Source organism: Scyliorhinus canicula, chromosome 1, assembly GCF_902713615.1.
Source record: "Scyliorhinus canicula chromosome 1, sScyCan1.1, whole genome shotgun sequence".
Classification (NCBI taxonomy): Eukaryota; Metazoa; Chordata; class Chondrichthyes; order Carcharhiniformes; family Scyliorhinidae; genus Scyliorhinus; species Scyliorhinus canicula.
In genome coordinates this window covers 139,743,965-139,768,066 of record NC_052146.1, presented here as the reverse complement: position 1 = coordinate 139,768,066, position 24,102 = coordinate 139,743,965, and the positions used below count along the sequence as shown (strand labels likewise).

The window sequence follows — 24,102 nt, the reverse complement described above, 5'->3', positions numbered from 1 at the left end:
TGACTGGACAGTAGTTGCCTTGACTCTAATGTCCAATCGATGACTGCATTTTGCTGTAAATTGGTGTTAGTGCAGTCCAGGTATTTCAGTTTTAAGCCTTTCGCTTCTAAAGTGTGTGGTTACCATTAATTATTTCCATTCATGTATGATGTCCATCAGATCCAATGATAGCTGCAACCTCCAAACGATAAAATCTTAGCAATTTTTCAGAACTCCTTTTGGAAGTTTGTTCACATTGTGTCAAACTCTCTGGTCTCAGAAGATGCTCTTTTGTCATTGAATTAAAAGGCCAAAACATTCACTGGAATTCCTGAAGGGATAAGCTTGAGTTCTCCTGGGTTTATAAATGTAGAAATAAAAACATGTGGGGAAGAATTTTCCACCCTGTCCGCACGGCGGATTTTGCGGCGGCAAAAGCAGTCCGCCATTGGCATCCTCTACCAACAGGGTACCAGCCAAAAGGTCCCGCATGTCCTTCAAGCCCATCCAGCCCATCTTGCCATCTGGCTCAGTTCTCAGGGCACAATCAAACCACCCATTAAATTTGTTCTTATTCTAAACCCAAGCTGCTGCTCCATAAAATTAATTACCATTCATTGTTTTTTACTGTTACTTCAGACATGTCCTTGGATCATTATACGTGGTGCATTGTTGATGTGTATGTTGTATTTTAATGAAGGGGAGGAAGGGTCACTACAGGACATACAAATGCCTGGTTAAACACACCTGGAGTGCTGTGTACAATTCTGAGCCTGGCACTTCAGAAAGGATCGAGCGACTTTCAAAGGAGTGCAGTACAGATTCGCTAGAAGGCTACCAGGGTTCCTGTGGATAGACTACAAGAGATTCTGGGTACGATCTACTGGCCATGTCGCACCCGGCCAGTAGATGCCCAGTGAGGCCTCCCATGGGCTTCCCGGCAGCCATGCCGCCTCACGGGATCTACCCACATCCAGCAAGGTGCTAAAACCAGAATCCCACCCACAGTGGGCGGAACCAGGTAACGTGCCTCTAAGTAGGTTTCAAACCTACTTACTGATGATCTACCTGGGATCTATACTTTGTTCCCTCCTGGGATCTGTTGGTCTCCCGAGGGAAGCCTCAGCTGGACGCAATTCTATACTGGTCCACACAAAAGTGGACCAGGCAGAACAGCACTCTGGGGTCTCCCAGGCCGTTGGAGGCCACTGGGTGGGCAGGGATACGGCAGGGTGGCCCCCTAGCCATCCTGCTGAAATACAGGCACCTTGGCACTGCCTGGCTGGCACCTTGGCACTACCACCCTAAAACTACCAAGGTGCCAGGGTGGCACTGCTAAGCCACTGTGTGTCAGAATGGCAGTGCCAGGGTGACACTGTCTAGGTCCAGGGCCTGAGCTGGGCCATACCCATGAAAGGAGGGTGGAAGGGATATGCAGGATTGGGAGGTGCAGGGCAGGTACGTAGGGGCCTCTGGAAGGTTTGGCGAAGTGAAGGGTGAGGCTCCTGGAAGGGGGTCCTGTAAGGGGGAGTAGGGGTCCGCATGGCGGGGTGTCCTCACTTGTGGGGGTGTAGGGTGATGTCCTTGCTTGTGGAGGGTGATGTTGCCCCTGGGAGGGGGATGTGGGGGACCCTTAAGCTCACTTAGAAATTGGGACACCCTTTCAAAATGGCAGCCTAATATCTGAGGAGCCGGTCTGGCCAGTGAGTTCAGCTCCCCTGTGATGAAAATAACTTTAAGGGTTCCATTCAACCAAATGGGAACAAATTCCCATAGCGAGCGCTTTTAGCCACGTGTTTCCCAGCGCTCGAAGCAACTGGCTTTGCGTAAGTGGCCTCAGGAAGGAAGGCGTGGCTGAGGCCGCACATAGCCCCATTTTGTACATTGGGGAACTCTGCTTGCTGGTACACTCCAGTGTAGCGGGAGATCAGGATGCCATTTTTAAATGGCGTCCCAATTACTGAGGCTCCGGAAGCAATCCTCCCCCCCCCACCCACCCCCCCCATCCCCCCCCTAGCCCGAACACAAGATGGGAGGATCTACGCTATTCCCCCATACTATGGGAGTGTCCCCACCTCCATCCCTGCACGGCAATTACGCATGAGCATAAAATGCCAGCTTGCCACCTTGACAATGCCACCCTGGAAGTGCCCATGCCCATTGGTAATGCCACCTTAGAAATGCCAGACTGGCACCAGGTGGCACTGTAAAGGTGCCAGACAAGCACTGCCAGGGTGCCCAGGTGGCACCCACAGTGCCAGGGCATCGCATTGCCCAAAGGGCATGCGGCGGGGGGCCTCCGATCCCCTGCAAGACACCGGCAGTGCGGCCATTAAATTGGGCCCAGAATCTTTTCCGTTAGGTCACGCCCAATGTATACCCAGCTTGTATTCCCTGGAATATATAAAATTAACAATTCATTTGATTGGGCTTTTGAGGATTTTGAAAGGGTAGCTGAGAAGGATCATTTTTACACTGGTGGTGAAGTCTACAGATAGAAACTCAGGAGAAAGGTTAGGAAATACTTCTTCAAGCAAAGGATGGTAAAAGTGTGTATCTCCTCCCACAAAAAAACAGCAGGTCCTAGATCAAATAGTTTTAAATCTGAAATTAATAGATTTTTTTTGCACAACAAGAGTATAAAAGACGATGGAGTGAGGATAGGTAGATGGAGTTAAGGTTTCAGGTGAACCACGATGTTCATTGAATGATAGTGCAGGCTTATGCAACCGAATGGCTGATTCCTGTCCCTCAGCAGATTAAAGCCATTGGGTCGGATTTTCTGGCCCCTCAGTGGTATGTTCCCCAGCGCCGGAGGCACCTTGCCACCGGCCGTGATTTACCATCGATTGCACGCGAGGCGAGTGATTTACCAAAGTCTGGCTTTAATTAACTAGAACACAGCTCTGCGATCGTCTACAGTGGAAAGGGACGATCGTCAGGCGTCTGAGCATTTATACCTCGTTAATAGAGGCGTGGTTAACTCAGCCTCTCGGCCAATCGGTTGAGAGGCACATGACCGACCAGGGCCAATGGTAAGCAGACGTTCTGGCCCAATGGCAGACGAGTATGCAGATCATATCATCACAGGCCGCTAGCGTTATCTTGACTCGTCCATCCCACCACCAGGGAACCCAGTACCTGGGTTCACCTTCAGTGGGACTGGAAGACCCCTCTGACATGAAGGGCTGGAGAATCCCAGCATAGTATGCAGAAAAGCAGAGAGTGAAATATCGCTGCAACATGTAAACTCTTTTTGGGTTCTTTCATCTTGACTCAAGACCACACACACACAGGTTCAGGCAGATGGAGGGGGGAGATTTCTCCAGCTCATCTCTTCCCACTGTGGAGGGCAAGCAAGCATTTCTTCTTGAGCTATTATCAGTATTGTTTTGTAACTAGCAACTTGGAAGATTCGTACAGACAGCTTGAGATGGCCAGCTCTTTATCGTGCTGCCCCAACCATAAATTAGAATTCAGTTAGCATCTGTTTTAACAGACCAATGCTATTTATGTCAAACGATTTGCATTGATCCAATAACAAGCTTTCTGGACACCACATGGGAAAAGTAACAGACAAGTGAACATGCCCCTAAGATTTGATTTCATTTTTTGAATAGCATTTGATTTTGAAGCCCCGCTGCGGAGATAGTCTCTATTAGTTCTGAACACGCATGTTGGAATCCACTTCAATTAAATACCATGGCTTTTTTCAGCTGCATGAAGTCAGGACAAAGATGTGCCCTTGGGAAGGATACAGCTGAACTAATCTTGTATGGAGAACGTATGTTCCACAAGGCTGTCGAGAAATTGAAGTTGCTCGTCCGATCGAGCTTTACAAAATATGCTTACTTCGAACTGTTGCTTATTTTTCAATGGTCTCCATACTGTTAGTCCATCCGAATGCAATATCGTTTATGCACATAACATTAGTCAAAGCTGGACTAGTGTGGAACAATTTCAACAGCCCAGAATTATAGGGCAGCGACAGAATGCCTTTTGTTCTGATGCAAAGCCTAAATTTAATTGAGACAGTGAATGTGAATGCACCTCAAGGGTGTTGTTTCACTCCATTAACCCTTTACGAATATTAAACTTTATCTAGTGCTTAAAGACACTGATTTGGAGTTTTATTTCTCTAGCCAGGATGTGCTGCAGAGCTAACAGTATAATTCAGGCCTGCTGGTCTGGCTTCACGTTAGAACAAGCGACTATACTTGGTTCAAATTTTTTAACCTTTCCAATTTGTTGATTTTTTGATGTAACCACAATTTGTTGCTGTTATCGATTATCAAATCAATCAGGATCGACTGTGGCCAATTTGGTGGGTATGTTGACTTCAATCGCAACATAAGATGTGATGTAACATTCGACCATGACAAGTAGCAAGTACCGGTCCAGATTGGGTGGGTTGACAGGCTTGTGGGTATAGCTCTTTCTTTCTTTTTCCTCAAGAGTTCTTCTCTCTTCTCACACTGTGACCTCCCTTTTTCTGGGGTAGACCTGGATGGATTGTCGTGAGGGCCTCATTGCCCATAAAGGTTCCCCAATTCAAAACACCCACTAAAATAGTACAGAATTTCCGTCGGTGTCTTAATTAAGCAAGGTTAACTGAAAATCCAAACACAGTTCTTGAGTATCGTTATGTGTTTTAAGCATCCTGCTAGTTGCTCTTCCACAACTGTGGAGGTCTTGTCTGTCCATGTTCCTTTTTAGCTAGCCATGTACTGCTAAAAGCACCTAATAATGATTATAACAACAATGGTTTGTTTTTGGAAAAATGAAATTTTCTGATAAAACAAAACTTACATATTATGTTTTGGGATTTTTTTGTATTAATTTAGAGTACCCAATTTTTTTTCCAATTCAGGGGCAATATTGTAGTGTGGCCAATCCACCTACCCTGCATATCTTTGGGTTGTGGGGGTGAAACCCACGCAAACACGGGGAGAATGTGCAAACGGGCAGTGACCCAGAGCCGGGATCGAACCTGGGACTTCAGCGCCTTGAGGCAGCAATGCTACCCACTGCACTGCCCCAAAACCTACATATTATGGCCGGAAGTCTCAGGCCGTTGGGATTCTGTTTTCCAGGTTACAGCGCACCCCCATCGCTTGTTACCCATCAGTGTGTGGGTGGCATCAATGGGTAATTCCATTGACAAATGACAGAAAGAGAGAATCCCGCTGCCAACGAACGGCGGGCCAATGAAAAACACATGGCTGGGGGGGGGGGGGGGCGGCGGAGAATCCTGCCCTACATACGTGTGCGTGTGTGTGTGTGTAAATGCTAATTTCTACCAACTTCAAAAGTACTCATTGGGCAGCAGGGTAGCATGGTGGTTAGCATAAATGCTTCACAGCTCCAGGGTCCCAGGTTCGATTCCCGGCTGGGTCACTGTCTGTGTGGAGTCTGCACGTCCTCCCTCTGTGTGCGTGGGTTTCCTCCGGGTGCTCCGGTTTCCTCCCACAGTCCAAAGATGTGCGGGTTAGGTGGATTGGCCGTGATAAATTGCCCATAGTGTCCTAATAAAAGTAAGGTTAAGGGGGGGGGTTGTTGGGTTACGGGTATAGGGTGGATACGTGGGTTTGAGTAGGGTGATCATTGCTCGGCACAACATTGAGGGCCGAAGGGCCTGTTCTGTGCTGTACTGTTCTATGACTCTATGACGTAAAGTGATTTGGGAGGATTGGACTTTGTGAAGACATTTTGTTCTCTTGCTTAAAAATACCAGTCTCACACCAATTGTGTAATATAACAGCATCCTTATTAATATACAAAATGTGATCATACCTATATTATCATGGGGAGGGGAGGGAAGAAAAGTCCCTCAGACAATACTTGTAAATCATGAGCAAGGATAATCCTTCAAAGCTAACTTGGACAGTTATTTCCTCAGGAGCTCACATTGCCAACTCTGATAATTGTTCCAGAAGACATACAGTCTGCACCGTATTTACAGCAGATAATACAAACTTTCTTTTGAGTTTGTTTTGCTACTCTTGGGCAGAAGCCCAGAATAAACAAGTTTTCAAGCTTATCAGGTAGATCTTGGGGGTAAAAATATCTTTTGCAAAATTATGTTTATGATAACTTCCATGAGGCCAGTGTTGCTTTTGTCATGAGTTGAAACTGAGAATTAGAACAGATAGTTGTGTAAATACTTTGAATAAATGTCCATAGTGTACTGCAGAACACAGAACACAGATTGGCATGCAACTGATTCACTTCCCATAATACAATTAAAATATTGGCCCCTTTGTAAAGCTGGACATTCATTTTGTAAGCTGATGCAGACTATTTTTATTATTCCTACTTTATTTCCTTATTGATCTCCTTTTTCCTACCCCTTTCAGCCCTGAAGACACTAATTTCCTATTGGTTATGGTCACAGAAACACTGGTGCTGCAGTTTACAAATACCAGAATCTATAGTGGTGTGCAGTGGGTAGCATCATCGCGCACAGGATGACATCACAGGTGGAGGTGATGTAATCACAAACATTGGTGACATCATCGTGTATGGGGGTGATGTCATTGCTGACATAGTGATAACCTCACATGGAGTTGTTTCAGCACCATTTGCGAGACAACGAAGCACGTAGTAGGGAAAAAGTATGTAACAAAACATGTTTTCTGCATACCCAATTCACCAAGTCTGTTGCAGGCTGTGTTACAATCTCGGTAAGGAGCAGTAACTTTATACAAGTGTTGTATTATCATAGATGTAAGAACTTCAAAGGTTAAGGAAATGTCTAGATCAGCCACTAGAGGGAGCTAGAGTTACAAGTATATAAGTCATTGATGCTAAGCCTTGTGGGAAGCGATGTGAAGGAGTTAGCTAGCGTACAAACTGAAGGAAAGATAGTGCGAGCGAGAGCAGATCATAGTTTATAATAGTGTAAAGATTAGTTGTAGGTGACTGTAATCAACCGTGTACTTTTTAGGAGTACGTGTCAAATCCAAATTAGTAGTGTTAATAAATTTACAGATTCATTCAACTTAAAGCTATTTTGTGGTCTTTGTGAACTGTACTCCAACCATCCTGAATTTAGCAACAATGAAATGAAATGAAATGAAAATGAAATGAAAATCGCTTATTGTCACGAGTAGGCTTCAATGAAGTTACTGTGAAAAGCCCCTAGTCGCCACATTCCGGCGCCTGTCCGGGGAGGCTGGTACGGGAATCGAACCGTGCTGCTGGCCTGCTTGGTCTGCTTTAAAAGCCAGCGATTTAGCCTTGTGAGCTAAACCAGCCCCAAGAGCACCACAAAAAGAAGTTCAGCTTCCAGTTATTAACTGAATAAAAACACACAACAAGATTTCATGTTTAAAAATGGGAGGCGGATCTTTTACTGACTCAAGAAAATGAACAAGCAACAGAGAATGAGGGAGAAAAGGAGAAGGCCATGAAAACATGGTAAAATGATGCACACCTTCACATGTGGCAGGTGCTTGTACAATCAATGAAAATCGAGGATAAGATCTTCGCACTATGTTCGGATGAGCGCAAGAACATATCTCCCCCAAGTCCAGTCACACCTGAGGCATCAATAACACATTATGATGTTCTGTTTTTAGATAAAAGACCTGTCTGGAACTCTGGGTGGATCCTGTCCACAGAGCATGGAAAGACCAGCCATGTCAGGATCATTGAACAACATTCAGGATCCACCCAGAGTTCCGTAAAAGACCCCACACCTCCGCCATGTTGCCATCCCAAAGCCCAGGTAGTGAGAAACCTAAGCCCCGACGGAAGGCGAAGACTCACCGCATTCAGCCGCCTCCAACCCGCCTCGATGAGCACAAAGGACAAGAAAAAGTAAGACCAGTGGTCGGGGCCTTCGACCGATTCCAGAACCCGAAGGCCGGATACAACATGCTTCGTCAAACTCAATACGCCCAGCCTTCAAATTAAGATTGTGAAAGCATGGCAGAAAACTCTCACATTTGGCTGGGAATCCATCCTCAGCTACCCTTAGAAGACCAGGTGCACAAACACTGTCCTGCCCAATCTCTCCGAATCGACCAGGATATACCACGCAGCAGGATTTCCAAGGATTGAAGCTGAGTCTCCACCAAGAAGACTGCCCCATTGACTTAACGGATCTGCTTCTCCGCTTCATCCACCTTCTTAAGAATATCTTGCAGTTCATCAAAGTGAGCAATAGCAGTCTGCAACCCGCCCCCAAGGAACCAAGACCATCATCCACAACATAATTCACCATGCCAGCCATCAGCTCAACGCCAACAGCAATGCCGAAGAGGAGGCCCACCCACCAGCAAAACCACCACTCTAAGCTGGACCCCACCCCCGCAGCCTCTGACTGCCTCAATCATCAAAGATTTTTTGACTCAACCTGGCTCCTCATCGCCAAAATTTTCCAGGAGGGCTACACACCTGGAGCAAATAATTGTGGGTTGTGATTTTTAAAAAGTATTAAAAGATGAGTAGCGACAGAGTTTGCGAAAACACGGATGCCCACATCACGTGACTCCCCGCGTGCAGAGTTTTCAGGCCACCGCTTAGTCTCCATTGGGTCCAGCGCCTGGTTCTATCAGTCCACCCAGGGGCGCGTTGCATGCTGGGCACGCCATTAATTTACCACCCAGTGTGAAATCACAGTGACAACATGATGCCATCCAGCAGCAGATTCCACAGTCTCTTCTTGGCCTGCCGACTTCACACGCTTGACAAGTGTGAAATTCAGGCCACAAACTAGATCTGGACGTACTGCAGATGTCAAGAACAGAGCTAGTAATGCTTTGGAATAAGTGCGAGCAGTGGTTATGATCTGAAATTATTGAACAAAATGTTGAGACAGAAAGGCTATAAACTGCCTTGTAGAAATATGAGATGCTCTTTCTCAAGCTAACATTAACCTTCCTTATAACAGTGCAAAAGTCTGATGACAGAGTGGTCAGAGTGAGAATGGGACAGCAGATGGATTGAACAGAAGTGTTCAGCAAGTGATCAGTCAATCTGCATTTGGATTTGCCAGTGTAGAGGAGATTGCATCATGAGCAACAAATATAAATCAAAAGAAGTACGAGAAAATTGCTGTTTTATAGAATTTACAGTGCAGAAGGAGGCCATTCGGCCCGTTGAGTCTGCACCGGCTTTTGGAAAGAGCACCCCACCCAAGGTCAACACCTCCACCCTATCCCCATAACCCAGTAACCCCACCCAACACTAAGGGCAATTTTGGACACTAAGGGCAATTTATCATGGCCAATCCACCTAACTTGCACATCTTTGGACTGTGGGAGGAAACCGGAGCACCCAAAGGAAACCCACCCACACACGGGGAGGATGTGCAGACTCCGCACAGACAGTGACCCAAGCCGGAATCGAACCCGGGACCCTGGAGCTGTGAAGCAATTGTGCTAACCACTATGCTACAGTGCTGTTCATCTGGAAGAAATGTTTGAGACCTTGAACAGGAGGAAGGGAGCAGGTGACAGGGCAGGTATTGCACCTTCTGTACTTGCACAGAACAGTGCCATGGGAAAGCTATGGATTGTTGGATGTGATGGAGGAGTCAACAAGGGTGTAATGGAGGGAATGTTTCCTTGGGAATTCTGAAAGTTGAAGAGGGGGGGGAAGATGTGTTTGGTGGTCAGATCCTGTGGAAGTGGTGGATATTACATGAGCAGGTTGGTGAGGTGGAAGGTGGGGAACCCTATTTTGGTTAAAGGGTGGGGGGGGAAGGGTGAGAGCAGAAGTGAGGGAAATATAGGATGGACAATGTTGAGGGCCTGGTCAGTGATGTTGAAGGGAAGCCCTTTGTTTACAAAGAAGGAAAGCACATTCGACACTTTCATGACCCTAGAACTTATCACAGAATTTACAGTGCAGAAGGAGGCCATTCGGCCCATCAAGTCTGCACCGGCCCTTACAAAGAGCAACCCACTCAAGCCCATGTATCTACCCTATCCCCGCAACCCAGCAACCCCCACTTAACCTTTTTGGACACTAAGGGCAATTTAGCATGGCCAATCCACCTAACCCGCACATCTTTGGACTGTGGGAAGAAACCGGAGCACCCGGAGGAAACTCATGCAAACACGGGGAGAATGTGCAGACTCTGCACAAACATTGACCCAGTCGGGAATCAAACCTAGGACCCTGGAGCTGTGAAGCAATTGCGCTAACCACTATGCTACCGTGCTGCCCAAAGGCATTTCAGTCAATGAGGTACTTGCACACATTGTAGTCACTGTTATATGGGTAGATAGCAGTGTAAATATCTGCACAGATGCCCCCAATAGCAGTGCTTTTAAAATCTTTTTCCCCGGGATCCACTTTTACCAACCTGTTGACCTTTGGGACCCACACCAGCCGACCTTTGCAACCTACGCCAGCTGACCTTTAACTTGAAAGGGGAGCCTGCTTGGTCCTCATGATTTCACTTGAATCATGTGCAAAGGAGGAGAGGACAATGCACGCATCAAGTGCAGACTTCAGCCAATTTCTTTGTGCCATCTTCATCTTTACGAAAACAAAAAATCCAACGTTGCACATGTAGGTCCTCAGAAAGGACAAAACCATACGTCAAGCAACCATCTTCATACTGCTATGTTTCCAAGTTAAGTTTCTTCTTCATATGTTGTTAACCAGAGGACCTGGAACTGTATGCAGAGCGAACATTAGCACTGCTCTGTCCTTCCCTGGACTCTCCTAAACAAGCAGATTCTGTTGTGAGATCCTGTCCAACAGGTAAACTGCCTTTTTGAGTCTCTGGTCCCTTCAGTTTATGCAAACCATTCATCTTTACAGTTCACTTGCCTTGCTTGCTAGCAGCTGGTAAATGGAAGCAACACTGCTCCGTGATTTGGCAACAAAAGCACATACCTGGAGGGCGCTTAACATCAATTGTGCTTGCAGGGTGTGTGACCTGCTCTCTGCTGCCGCTTCTTTCTGGAAACCTTCACACAGTCTAATTTATTTACAGTTAGAAGGCGGCAGAGGCTGCCATGCTCTTTTTTTTGTTTGAAATAAGTATTTTATTTTGGACAGGTAGGCACCAGAGATCACAACGTAATGAAGAGCAAAGAGCATTATTTCAGCTGGTGTCGCAACTTGGCTTTAAAAATCTATCATTTTTTCAGAATGCAATTACATTATAATTCATGTCAAAATGGTAAATTTCTTCAAGGTGGAAATTTTGAGTCGTGACACAGGTTTAATGCTCGAGAAGGTACAACACTGAAGCCGGCATTCACTAAGCATTATGCTCTCATGTGAGAATACCAAAATAAGCTATCCACTTTTCAGGTTCATATCATTTTACACCAAAGTTCGGCTTATATCACAAGAGGGGAGTCTTATTTTCAAAATGCGACCTCAGATACGGAAATAAAATGTAAAACGTTGTGGCCACAACTCCTGAGGATGACCATGTTGACTGTCATTTTCGAGCCTGACACACAGTGCGGCCTAGAGCTTTACCAAATGTAGCCTCCCAAGAAATGAAACTGGGCGCCCAGTACCCCCAAAACCAAACCACAAACCGGGGGCTGGGTCTCATCCTGAACAGGAGGCAGTTAGGGGGGGGGTCGGGGGGCGGTGGGGGCTCGGTCAACAGAGTTCAACGGATGAACTCTCGGGTCCGCTCAAGCCTCATTTCCCCAGATAAATCATCGAGAGGAGCTGTGCCAGGCAGGGGGGTTTGAGGCGGGGGGGGGGGGGGGATCTTCCTCCTGACCATGGGGATGGAGCGGCTTCACCTCCCGTTCAATCACAGGGTCCCAATCACCCCGAGCGCCCGGCACAAAATCTCACGGACACCAACCCACCGAACTTGGATATCTCTCCACAAATCGGAGGTGAGCCCCAAGCTGTGGACATTTACATTTCTCTATCCCCGCCTTGCTGACCCGCCCTCTCCGCTGGAGCTGCGGACATTTTCAAACTTGGCCGCCATTCTCAAAGTAAAAGACGGGCTCTCCTCCCGCGATCGGGACCACCGCAGGAATGATGCACCCTATTGTTCCATGTCCCTCCCAACACCCGCCCACCACCCACCCACGACCCTGACTTTGAAAATCCCTGTCCTAAAGAGCACTCCGGTACATTATTAAGCATTCTTTCAAGTGATATTGGCTGAGCAACAAATATTGGCCAGGACTTTGGGTAACCCACCCTGCTGTCCTTCAAAATAGTTACATCAGATCTTTTACACTTGCCTCAGGGAGTCGAAATGGCCTTGGTTTAATGTCTGATTCATAGCGAGGCACCTCCCACAGCACATCCTCAGTATGTACTGAAGTGTCAACCTGGATTATCTGCTGAGGCCATAATGGGGCTACAACCCATGACCTTCTGATGCAGAGGTGGGAGTGCAACTCTCTGAGCCAAGGCTAACACCCAAGGTATTTGGATAAAAATGGCTGGAGGATTCAAAACAAAATTTGATTGTTCAGATCTGTGTGTACAACTTTGATTTTGTTGACAGAGTGAAGTGATGGGTATCCAGACTCTGCCGGTTAAGCTGCCCACTTTTAAAGCTGGCAATCATTTGAAATCATTCAATGATGTCTGATTCTATAGTTGCCACGTATATGCTATTATAAAGGAGGAGAAGGAAGTATTCAGTTTGTGGCTTGCACCTGATTACGGTACAATTTCATTGCATATTTAATCACCTCTAAGTGTGATTACAGATTACAAGATTACAGCTTGTGTTCATCAACTGAAGCCATATTATTTGGAGGCAATGAGAGCAAGACTCTGCAAGGGATGGCAGTAATCCTGAATTGACTGCATTCCAATGTATAAAAAGAATCTGCTCTTAGATTCTATTGCAAGCCGCATGGGACAAACAATCCAGTATCCACTTCCTGAAAGCTGCTTTTTTTTTCAATGATGGAGAGATGAGCGCCAGAAAAATTGGGTGATAGAAACGAAGAGTGTTATAGGATCAGACGGGATATCCGAAGAAGAATTCTCTGCCCTATCACTTTGGTGACAAGAGGTGGTGGGCCCAATGCGAGCCCAAAAGGAAGAAGAGGGAGAATGGGATCAGGACCCTGAACAGTGAAGAGATCATGGGAATGCCGACCAACTTTGTTGTTGACTTGCATCATGACTTGTAAGGCCAGACTGTGAGGCCCTCAAAAAGATAGAGATAGTCTGACATCTGTACTGCCAGACAAAGACAGCTCAGGCTTAGATTGCAGATTGTTTTGGCAGGGACATGAAGGATTGTAGTGGTGATCTATTCTATCAAATTGTAATATATTGTTAATTATTTTAATAACTTTTTAAATTATTTAGCATTTCTTTACATTTGCATTTGACTTTTGTATTTGAATTTATAAAAGGTGCAGTTTAAATCAAGCAGGTTAACCTGAATACATATTTAGTTTATTTAGTCATGATTTGCCTGTGCTAATCCTTTAAATTGCCCAGCACGTGTAGTGGGCAAATTGTGATACCGCCCACTATAAGCCACGAGGGAGTGCATTGCCATTTTAGCAGCCATGCGACTTCTTTACAATTTTTACATTCAAGACGCCACAGATAGTAACAGATATATGTTGCATGAAATTATTGACAATCCTATCAGTAGTGGTCACTGCTTTGAATTAATTGTATCCTATCTCTCCTAATAAAAATTGTATGGGACATAGAGCCTGCAGCTTCTTCCATGGACATAATCCTCAAGCTAAGCCCACAATGGCTGTTGTGCCCATTTTATCAATGTCAAATTCACCCAAATATCCCCCATTCTAATTGTAATGCACCCAAGCTTAAAATGAGTGGAAAGGGGCATGAACCAGCATAAGCAATTGCAGCCCAAGGAAATGGCAAACACAATGCCTGTATGTTTTCTTCTTTATATTTCATCTTTATGCTTCAAAATATAAGTGTCATCTCAATTAACCATCATTTATGCATAGCAGATACAGTTTGTAAGGAACCTGCAATTAGAGAAGCTTACCAAGTTTTGATGTGACTTTTATTATGCCATTAAAATGCATTAAATAGAAACAGAAATTTCAGAGCTGGTTTTGGTGAGGATTCTTTTTTAAATGCTCAAAAAAATTAAATCTAAATCATTCCCACCATTCAGATCCTGTTCCCATTCTCCCTCCTCCTCTGGGCTTGCATTAGACTCCCCGCCACTCCTGTGGCTTGGAGTGAAACGTCCAGCTGGTGGTGTTCCTATTTATCTGTTTCCCTTGTCTTTATAGATGGTAGTGGTTGTGGGTTTGGAAAGTGCTGCCTAAGGAGCCTTGGTGAGTTTCTGCAGTACATCATGTAGGTGGTACATACTGTGGATCATTGTTGGAGGGATTGAATGTTTGTGATGGCGTTCCAATCAAGCTGCTCTGTCCTGGATGGTGTTGAGCTTCTTGAGTGTTGTTGGAGCTTCACTCATCCGGCAAGTGGAAAATGTTCCATTATACACCTTTGGGGAGACAGGAGGTGAGTTACTTGCCGCAGGATTCTTAACCTCTGACTAGCTCTTGTGGACACAGTATTTGTATGAATAGTCCAGTTCAGTTTCTGGTCAGTGGGAACCCCAGTATGTCTATAGTGGGGAATTCAGTGACTGTAATGCCATTGAATGCTGAGGGGTGTTGGTTAGATCCTCTCTTGTTGAAGTTTATAATTCCCTGGCATTTGTCTGGCGCAAATGTAACTTGCCACTTGTCAGCCCAAGCCTGGATATTGTCCAGCTCTTGCTGCATCTGGACATGGACTGCTTCAGTAGTTGAGGAGTCATGAATGGTGCAATCATCAACGAATATCCTCACTTCTAACTTTATGATTAAAGGAAGGTCATTAATGAAGCAACTGAAGATGGTTGAGCCGAGGCCACTACCCTAAGGAACCTCTGCATTGATGTCCTGGAACTAAGATGAGTTGCCTCCAACAACCATAACCAATTTCTTTTGTGCCAGATATGACTCTGACCAGTGGATAGTTTTATCCTGATTCCCATTGACTCCAGTTTTGCTGAGGTTCCTTGATGCCACACTCGGTCAAATGCTGCCTTGATGTCAAGGACAGTCACTCTCACCTCACCTCTGAGCTCAGCTCTTTTGTCCATGTTTGAACCAAGGGTCTAATGAGGTCAGGAGCTGAGTGACCCTGGATGAACCCAAAATGAGCGTCCATGAGCAAATGATTGCTCAGCAAGTGCTGCTTAATAATACGATTGGTGACCCCTTCAATCACTTCACTGATGATTGAGAGTAGACTGTTGGGGAGTTATTGGCCACGTTGGATTTGTCTTGCTTTTTGTGTACAATACATACCTGTACAATTTTCCACATTGCCGGATAGATGTCAATGCTGTTGCTGTACTATAAAAACTCGGGTAGGCGCACAGCAAGTTCTGAAGCACAAGTCTTCAGTACTACTGCTGGAATATTGCCAGGGTCCATAACCTTTGCAGTATCTAGTGCCTTTAGCATTTCTTGATATCACATGAATGAATATGTGAATTGAATTGGCTGATCACTGGGATCTGTGATGCTGGGGATCTCCAGAGGAGGCCGAGATGGATCATCCACCCGACACACCTTGTTGAATATTGTTGCGAATGTTTTAGCCTTGACTTTTGCACTGATGTGCTGGGCTTTTCCATTATTGAGGATGAGGAATTTTGTGGCGAATGACCCTCCAGTGAGTTGTTTAGTCCACCATCATTCATCACTATATGTTGCAGGACTGCAGAGCTTAGATCTGATTTGTTGGTTGTAGAATTGCTTAGCCCTTTCTATCCTTGCTGCTGATGCTGTTTAGCATGCAAGTCACCCTGTATTGTAGCTTCACCAGGTTGACACCTCATTTTTAGGTATACATGGTGCTTCTCCTGGTATATTCTCCCGAAATGTTCATTGGACCAAGGTTGATCCTCTGGCTTGGTGGTAATGATAGAGTGCTGCACATCTGGGCCATGAGGTTGCAGATTGTGGTTGAGTACAGTTTTGCTGCTGCTGATGGTCCACTACAGCATGTCATGCATACCCAATCTTGAATTGCTTGATCTGTTTGAAATCTCTCCCATTTAGCACGATGGAAGTGCCATAGAACATGATGGAGGGTACCCTCAATGTTAAGGTAGGACTCCATCTCGACAAAGGCAGTGCAGTGGTCACTCCTATCAATACTGCGATTGGCAGGTTGGTGAGGATGAGGTCAAAAATGTTTTTCACTCTTAGTACCTGCTGCAGATGCAGGCCAACAGAAATGTCCTTTCGGACTCTGCCAGCTCAGTCTGTGGTGGTGCTACCAAGCTGCTCTTGGTGATGGACACTGAAGTCCCTCATCAGAGTACATTCTGAGCCCTTGCCACCCTCAGTGCTTCCTCCAAGTCGTGTTCAAAATGGAGGAGTGCTGATTCATCAGCTGAGGGAGGAGGTATATGATAGTCAGCAGGAGGTTTCCTTGCCCATATTTAATCTGAAGACATGGGACTTCATGGAGCCCAAAGCCAATTTTGAGCACTTCCAAGGCAACTCATTCCTGTCTGTGTACCACTGTATATGAGTGCATACCACCTCTGCTGGGCCTGTCCTACTGGTGGGACTGGACATACCAAGGATGGTGATAATGGTGTCTGTGACATGATCTATAAGGTATGATTCCGTGAGTATAACCGTCAAGCTTTTGCTTGACTAGCCTGTGAGACAGCACTCCCAATTTTGGCACAAGTCTCCAAACGCTGGTGAGGAGGACTTTGCAGCATCGACAGGGCTGAGTTTGCCGTTGTCATTTCTAGTGCCTAGGTTGCTGCCACGTGGTCGGTACGGTGTCATTCCTTTTGAATTACTTTTTGGTGGTTTGATGCAATGGAGTGGCTTGCTGAGCCATTTTGGAGAGTATTTAATAGTCAACCACATTACTGCAGACCGAGAGCCACATGGGGTGACCAGTCCAGTGACAATGCCTCCACACCACCGCTGTCCCTGAAAATCTGATTGCAATGCAGAGGGAAGGCTACTTACATTCAAGAGTCCAAAATATGGCTCGATTTATGGGCAGAAATTCACTCAATGGAGGTTTTAAAAGTCAGACATATTGTACATGTGGGCACAACTCACTGTCACCCACCACTCTCCAATCTTTTAAACCATATAATTTGCGTGCACCCAGAAAATGCCAAGTTGCAGTAAGGACAGGATAGAAAAGTTGATGATTTATATTATGTTGACCTATGACTAAAACTTGTCAGCTGTCCATTAGCTACTCCACTCTTTATTACTGATCCCAGTGAACCAGAAGGCCACAGGATGACTACCTGTAAAATTGTGCTGAGTTGGCTAATTCGGTGAGGGTAATAACTGGGGCACTACTACAGACTTGCCAGCTTTAGAGATGAAACAGTCAACATGGTCTCCTGTCCCTGAATGCTGTGCAATGCCGCCTCCCACCAATGGAAACTATCCATTTGTGGATATTGGCATGGATAGGGCTGAGCTTGGAATAACGGAGGACAAAGCTAACTTGTGTCAATCACACACATCCCCAAGTGAATATTTCAAGCTGATCACTAGCAGTGGTTTGAAAGCAGGTTGTCTGCCACTCTGCTGGTTCAGAAAAATAAATCGGATACAGAGGATTATTACCTCAAGGGAAAGGCAGTACGGGAATAAAGAAAGAAAATGTTTGGTTTTCTGTTATCGCTGTTGTGAGTTTTAGATTAGAACAAATTTATGTTGTTATGTGATCTTACATCACTGATAATGTACCCTTTATAAATAATAATCTTTATTGTCACATTAACACTGCGATGAAGTTACTGTGAAAAGCCCCTAGTTGCCACATTCCGGTGTCTGTTCGGGTACACAGAGTGAGAATTCAGAATGTCTAAATTACCTAACTATATTTGCATAATTAACATTGACCCTTTATCATAGAATCCCTACATTGCAGAAGGAGGCCATTCAGCCCATCAAGTCTGCACCGACCCTCTGAAAGAGCATCCTACCTCGGTAGGCCCATTCCCCCTCCATATCCCCATAACCCCACGTAACCTTTGGACAATTTTGGCATGACCAATCCACTTTGCCTGCACCTGGAGGAAATGCACGCAAAAACTGTGAGAACAAACAAATGGAGACACTGCCACCCAAGGTCAAAATTGAACCTGGGTCCTTCGTGTTGTAAGGCAGCAATGCTAACAACTCTATCACCGTGCTGCCCCTGTAGATAGGAGCTGTAATCAGATTAACCAAGATTAATACAATTTTTGTTTTGTACAACCCTACTGACATTGGCCGGGAGTCTCCCCTACCCGGCGTGGCGGGGGGTCCCGGTGTGATGGAGTGGCGTGAACCACTCTGGCCTCGGGCCGCCCCAAAGGTGCGGACGTCTCCGCACCTTTATGGGCCAAGCCCGAACATTATGGGGCAAGGCCCGTACTGGAGTGGTTGGCGCTCCGCCGGCTGGCGTGGAAGGCCTTTGGCGCCACGCCAGCCGGGGCCGAAGGGACTTCGCCGGCCGGCGGAAGTCCACGCATGCACCGGAGCATCAGCGGCTGCTGACGTCATCCCCGCGCATGCGCAGGGGAGGGGGTCACTTCTGCCTCCGCCATGCTGAAGACTATGGCGAAGGCGGAAGGAAAAGAGTGCCCCCACGGCACAGGCCCGCCCGCCGATCGGTGGGCCCCGACCGCGGGCCAAGCCACCGTGGGGGCACCCCCCCGGGGCCAGAGCAGCCCGTGCCCCCTCCAGGACCCCGGACCCCGCCTGCGCCGCCTGCTCCCGCCGGTAAGGTAAGTGGTTTGATCCATGTCGGCGGGAGAAGCATGACAGCGGCGGGACTTCGGCCCATCACAGGCCGGAGAATCGCCGGGAGGGCACGCCAACCGGCGCGGAGCGATTCCTGCCCCCGCCGAATCTCCGGTGCCGGAAAATTCGGGACACGGCAGGGGCGGGATTGACGCCGGCCCCCGCCGATTCTCCGACCCGGCCAGGGGTCGGAGAATCCCGCCTATTGTTTTCATTACATTGTGCTGTGTGCTGTAGATGTGTGGTCATGAATGGATTTATTTCAAGGGGTTGGGAAAATATCCTGAATTCCCTTCTTCACACATTGAAAATCACACTTTGGATCAATTGAGATTGAAATACTAGCACAACTTGTGATGCAAAATATGAGAATGGCCATTAAGCTCTGTATTGAACACATTCATGAAATTGCAGGAAGGTGTGATTTAATACTACACAATTCCTGAGAATGAAAATTCCTTAAAGGGAGCTGCATTTTCTTTTGCAGAGGAAAAGCAGGCCCTCTCCCATTTTTGTTGGAAAAATTTCACCCCACTGATCTTCAGAGAGGTTTAAGAGCATTTCTCTGAAATTAAAAGCACTGCATCAAAATCCCATCAAAATGTCAGGTACAAGCAAGCCAACACTCCAGCAAGACAGTAAATGAAAGCCATAACTTGCCACAGAACATGGTAGCAGTTCATAAATAAAACATGGCGTTTATATTGCTCTTCGTAATTAGGACAAAGCTTGTGCCTGTGTTTTCTTGTGTAGTAACAAGACAAAAGGCGCATTGTTGCGGTATCTTTATTACATTGCTAGATTTATTCCACAGTGTTTGTGTTCTGTGCATGCTTCCTCAAAGAGGTTTGAATTATTTGCTTTTATGTTTGTCCATTAGAAGAGATTCCGGCTATGAAGTTTATTTTACTCAACAAATAATTATCCAGTGATAACATTGTGGGAAGCCATGGCTGGAGGTTCTTTATAAGCTTACATCCATAAAATGAAACAAGATTGCTTTCTTAATCCTGCAGGAAAAGAAGACAATTATTAAGCAGGTTAAGAAATCTTCAGGTGGCATAACCAAGTATCAATGTTCTTATGGTACTTATAACCATTCTTTCATGTGCTCTTGTTACCTTCCCTCACTCTAACATGGATGGGCATACAAATGTCTTGCAACATGCGAACAGTGATCTGCACGAAACCACCAAAGCATATTAAGCATGCAGTGGACCTCTGTGTGCACATGGACAAAATGTACGTGCTAAACATATAAGAAATCACACAGAACCACAGATAATGGTGGTTACACAGTACAGCAAGCCACCCAGGTACAATGCATGTGCCAAATTATATATGGACATACCTGAATCCATAAACAATAAAAAAAATGTTACTGAATGGTAGAGCAGGCTCGAGGGGGCGAGTGGCCTTCTCCACCTCATAATTCTTATGATCTTATGTATTAAAACTATGTCAAAATACTCCTTATCGAGCAAAGATACCACTGTGACATTTATTAAAGTTCTGAAATAAGACAGCCTGATGTAGCCAGCTATGCAATGCACTGTAACATGTAGAGCCAGTGAGCCAGTACACTATATACAAATAAATGAAAGGACAAAACAGAGACGTTGATTAATCACAGAATCTGTGGAGAGAAACAGAGGGGATGATTTAAAGGACATGAAACAGAGTCCCATGTCGAGCGTGTTTAGCTGAGTGTTTCCCAGCGCTGGCAGCGCAAGAACGACCCCGCTTTTAAACAGGAAATGCTTCATTCTGGGGCCTTGCCAAGGAATACCCTGGCGAGGCTGCACGTAATCCCACTTCCTGCATTAAAGAGCTCTGTTCGCCGTGCAGAAAGAGATCAAGACAACATTTTTCAATGCACCCCAATCTCTAGACTCTCCCACCGTGGCCTCCGCACACCCTCAATGCCACAGCTCACCTATAAGGGAGTTATCAAGCCCCCCACCCCACAAGGGCAGTCCAAGGGGTGCAATCGCTGGTGTGGGTAAAATGCCAACCAGGCACTGTCAGTTTGGCACCCTGGCAGTGCCACCCAGGTGGTACTGCCAGGGTGCTTGGCTGATAGTGCCTTGGTGTCCAGGTGGCATAATGGATGCCATCGTACCACCCTGTCCAGAGCCCAACCATCCAGGACCCTTTAATTGCCACCCCCACCAAGTGCCAGTGTGCCTGGTCCATGTTGGTGTACATGATGCGGAGATGCCGGCGTTGGACTGGGGTGAGCACAGTAAGAAGTCTTACAACACCAGGTTAAAGTCCAACAGGTTTGTTTCAAACACGAGCTTTCGGAGCACAGCTCCTTCCTCAGATGAGGAAGATTCACCTGAGGAAGGAGCTGCGCTCCGAAAGCTCGTGTTTGAAACAAACCTGTTGGACTTTAACCTGGTGTTGTAAGACTTCTTACTATGTTGGTGTAGACCAGTGCTAAACAACAGCGCTCGCTCAGGGTTTCCAAGGTGTGGAGGATAGATCCTGCACCTTGGGTAACTCTGGCAAAAGCATGTTCAAGTGAGCCTGACTGTAAACTTGAATATGCAAATCTGGCTGCCACCCAGCGAGATTCAGATCATGACGTCTCGCCAGATCCCGTGAGATCTCGCAAGGCGTAACGAGTTTACTGGCCTCATGTGTCCCGAGTCGGACAAGGCCATTAGATCATTCCCAAAGTTAATGTTTCGAGTCTAAATGCCCTTATACATCTGTAGAAGGGTCATTTGGATTTGAGACGTTAACTCTGTTTCTCTCTTCACATATGTTGCCAGACCTACTGAGTTTATCCAGCCAGAATTCCAGAATCTGCATAATTTTGCTTTTATCTGTTGATTAATGAACCTTGTCACCATAAGCTGTACAACTCGTACACACCATGAACCCTCTCACCACCAGCTGACCGCTCAATATCTAGGGACGGAGGTGCGCCTCTGTAAATTTGTAAACAATGCCAATCATGCAGCAGCAGAATCCACTGCAAAGAAGCATACAGAGTAGAAGGAGGCTATATGACCCATTATACATGTGCTGGCTCTTTGAAAGAGCTATCCAATTAGTCTTACTACACTGCTCTTCCCCATAAACCTGATATTGTTTTTCTTTTCAAGTATATATCAAATTCCCTTTGGTAAGTGACCATTGAGTTTTCTTCCACTATAGTTTCATGTAATGGACCCTAGATTGTAACAATTCACAATTTATGTATTCAATTATTCCCCAGTGAAGCCCCAATATAAACTAATCATCAAGTGAAGATACTGACTGACCACTCCTATCCTCAGTGAATGATCAATGCCAATAAAAGCAATCAGGAACCAAATATTTCCAGCCACTTCTATGGATTTCCTGCCTGCATGGGAATGCTGCTAAAATCCATAGGGAGGCAAGAGATCAGGATGTGGAATCAGAGAACCTAAATAATAGTGGTACTGAGGGTGGGTTTACATTTTTAACAAATAGAGCATTCCATTTTGAAATGGTTCTTCATCAAAGTATCATCATCAGTTTATTAAAGCACTTTCAGTGATGAAAAGGAATATGATAAGGCTGTAATGTTACGGCAGCTTGCCAAGAAACTTTATGAGGCACAGATGGAAAGTTCTCAAAATCCCAAGAAAGTAGTAGTGATTAGAGAGTCATCTTATTTGGAAACTATCGGCTGATTTCTCTTTGAATACTGTACCCAATCTTTGAATAGGAAATATGAACCAGAGATCATTTCAATTTATTATAACCTTGCTGAAGAGTACAGTACATGTACCACACTTGCGGATGCATGCTATGTTCTCGGACATAACCTCAAGGTGCTGGCTGGATACTATGAAATGGGTTTCAAAGTAATCCTATGTTTGGCATAGACAGTTATATGTTTTCTTCAAGAATCAGACTGTCCAGGAGATTAAACCATTCCAGTTTTGAGGGAGTTTTCAGATACTTCCTGTGATAATGAAGAATCTCCTTAGCTAATGGAATGTTTCCTGTAATCTGCTTATCTTCCTAATTGTAATGAGGCTAACAATTAAGCCTGCTCCACTAAAGCTTAACTTGAAGGCGGTGCCAGAACATCTTGCAGCGTCAGATCACCCCTATACAAGCCCCTCAGATCCCATCCAGTTTGTTGTGCTGCTGTGAGGTGAGATCTGGAGCAAATAGCGGTAAAAATGTATTTCCTTTAAAGTAATTTGACTTTTGTAAGTTATGTGTCTTCTATGTTTCATTTAGAAAGTGAAATAGAAAGGGCAGCATGGTGGCGCAGTGGTTAGCGCTGCTGCCTCACTGCGCCGAGGTCCCAGGTTCGATCCCAGCCCTGGATTACTGTAAGTGTGTGGAGTTTGCACATTCTCCCCGTGTTTGCGTGGGTTCCGCCCCCACAACCCAAAGATGTGCAGGGTAGGTGGACTGGACATGCTAAATTGCCCCTTAATTGGAAAAATTGAATTTGGTATTCCAAATTATTTTTTTTTAAAAGAAAGTGAAATAGAAAAAGAAAACCACTGAAGAATTGGCAAGGAACTAAATTTTTGAAAATAATATTTCAGTTCTGATGGTAGCATGCTTTTTTGCATTTAATGTAAAATAAACTGAAGGCCATTGAGAATCTTAAATTAGGAGGTGGTCAGGCCACAAAAGAAGATTTCTGGGCTCATTTTAGACATGATTGAATAAAGTCCTTGGCTTGCCAGTGAAAAGTACCGCTTGAGCTTAGAAACACCGGGAGGAGTCAGATTTCTGTTCAGAAATTCCAATCTCAAAGCAGAATAATTTTGAGAGGAAAGATTCACTGTTTGTTAGCTTTGACAGGACATGAGTGTGAAAATCTCCAGTTGTCATAGGATCATTAAAAAAGACTGTTGTAAAGATCAGATTTGTGAAATAACATTGTCATGTCAAAAAGCAATGGAAATAAATCAAAACTGTGTACATCAAAACTTCATTCATTTATTTGCTATTTTGAACGGACCTTTGATGAAGCAGAAGATGACTACTACAGGTCACATGAATCACAAGATTGACCTTCTGTTCTGGAAGCATCCAACAGAGAATACAAGAACAAAGGAATTCCACATTTATCCTCGGAGAATCTCAGACCCCATTGTGAGGCCACATAATAATCTCAAAACCAAAAGGCTAACAGAAGAATTGGTTCCCTAGCTGGGGTGATATCAAAGGCAGAAATATTGAAGTTCATTATCCCTGATGAGGCGTTAACAGCCACCATTTCACTCCGAAGGAAAGCAATGGATCTGGGCCAGGGGCATAGATACTGCTTGTGAAGTTGCAATTAACTCATTAATGTGTCACACCACATGGCATCCCATGCTTCTAGTCTCTTAGCCAGTTTTAATATGACATTTCTAGCCTCCCA

At 45.5% G+C, this 24,102-nt stretch overlaps 1 protein-coding gene across 6 annotated transcripts in view; it reads left to right on the top strand.

The window, feature by feature from the left end:
* The window catches only part of dlgap3 (discs, large (Drosophila) homolog-associated protein 3), a 1,017,459-nt gene that overhangs the window by 540,338 nt on the left and 453,019 nt on the right, over nucleotides 1-24,102 (top strand). The gene's annotated exons all lie outside the window — the stretch shown is intronic.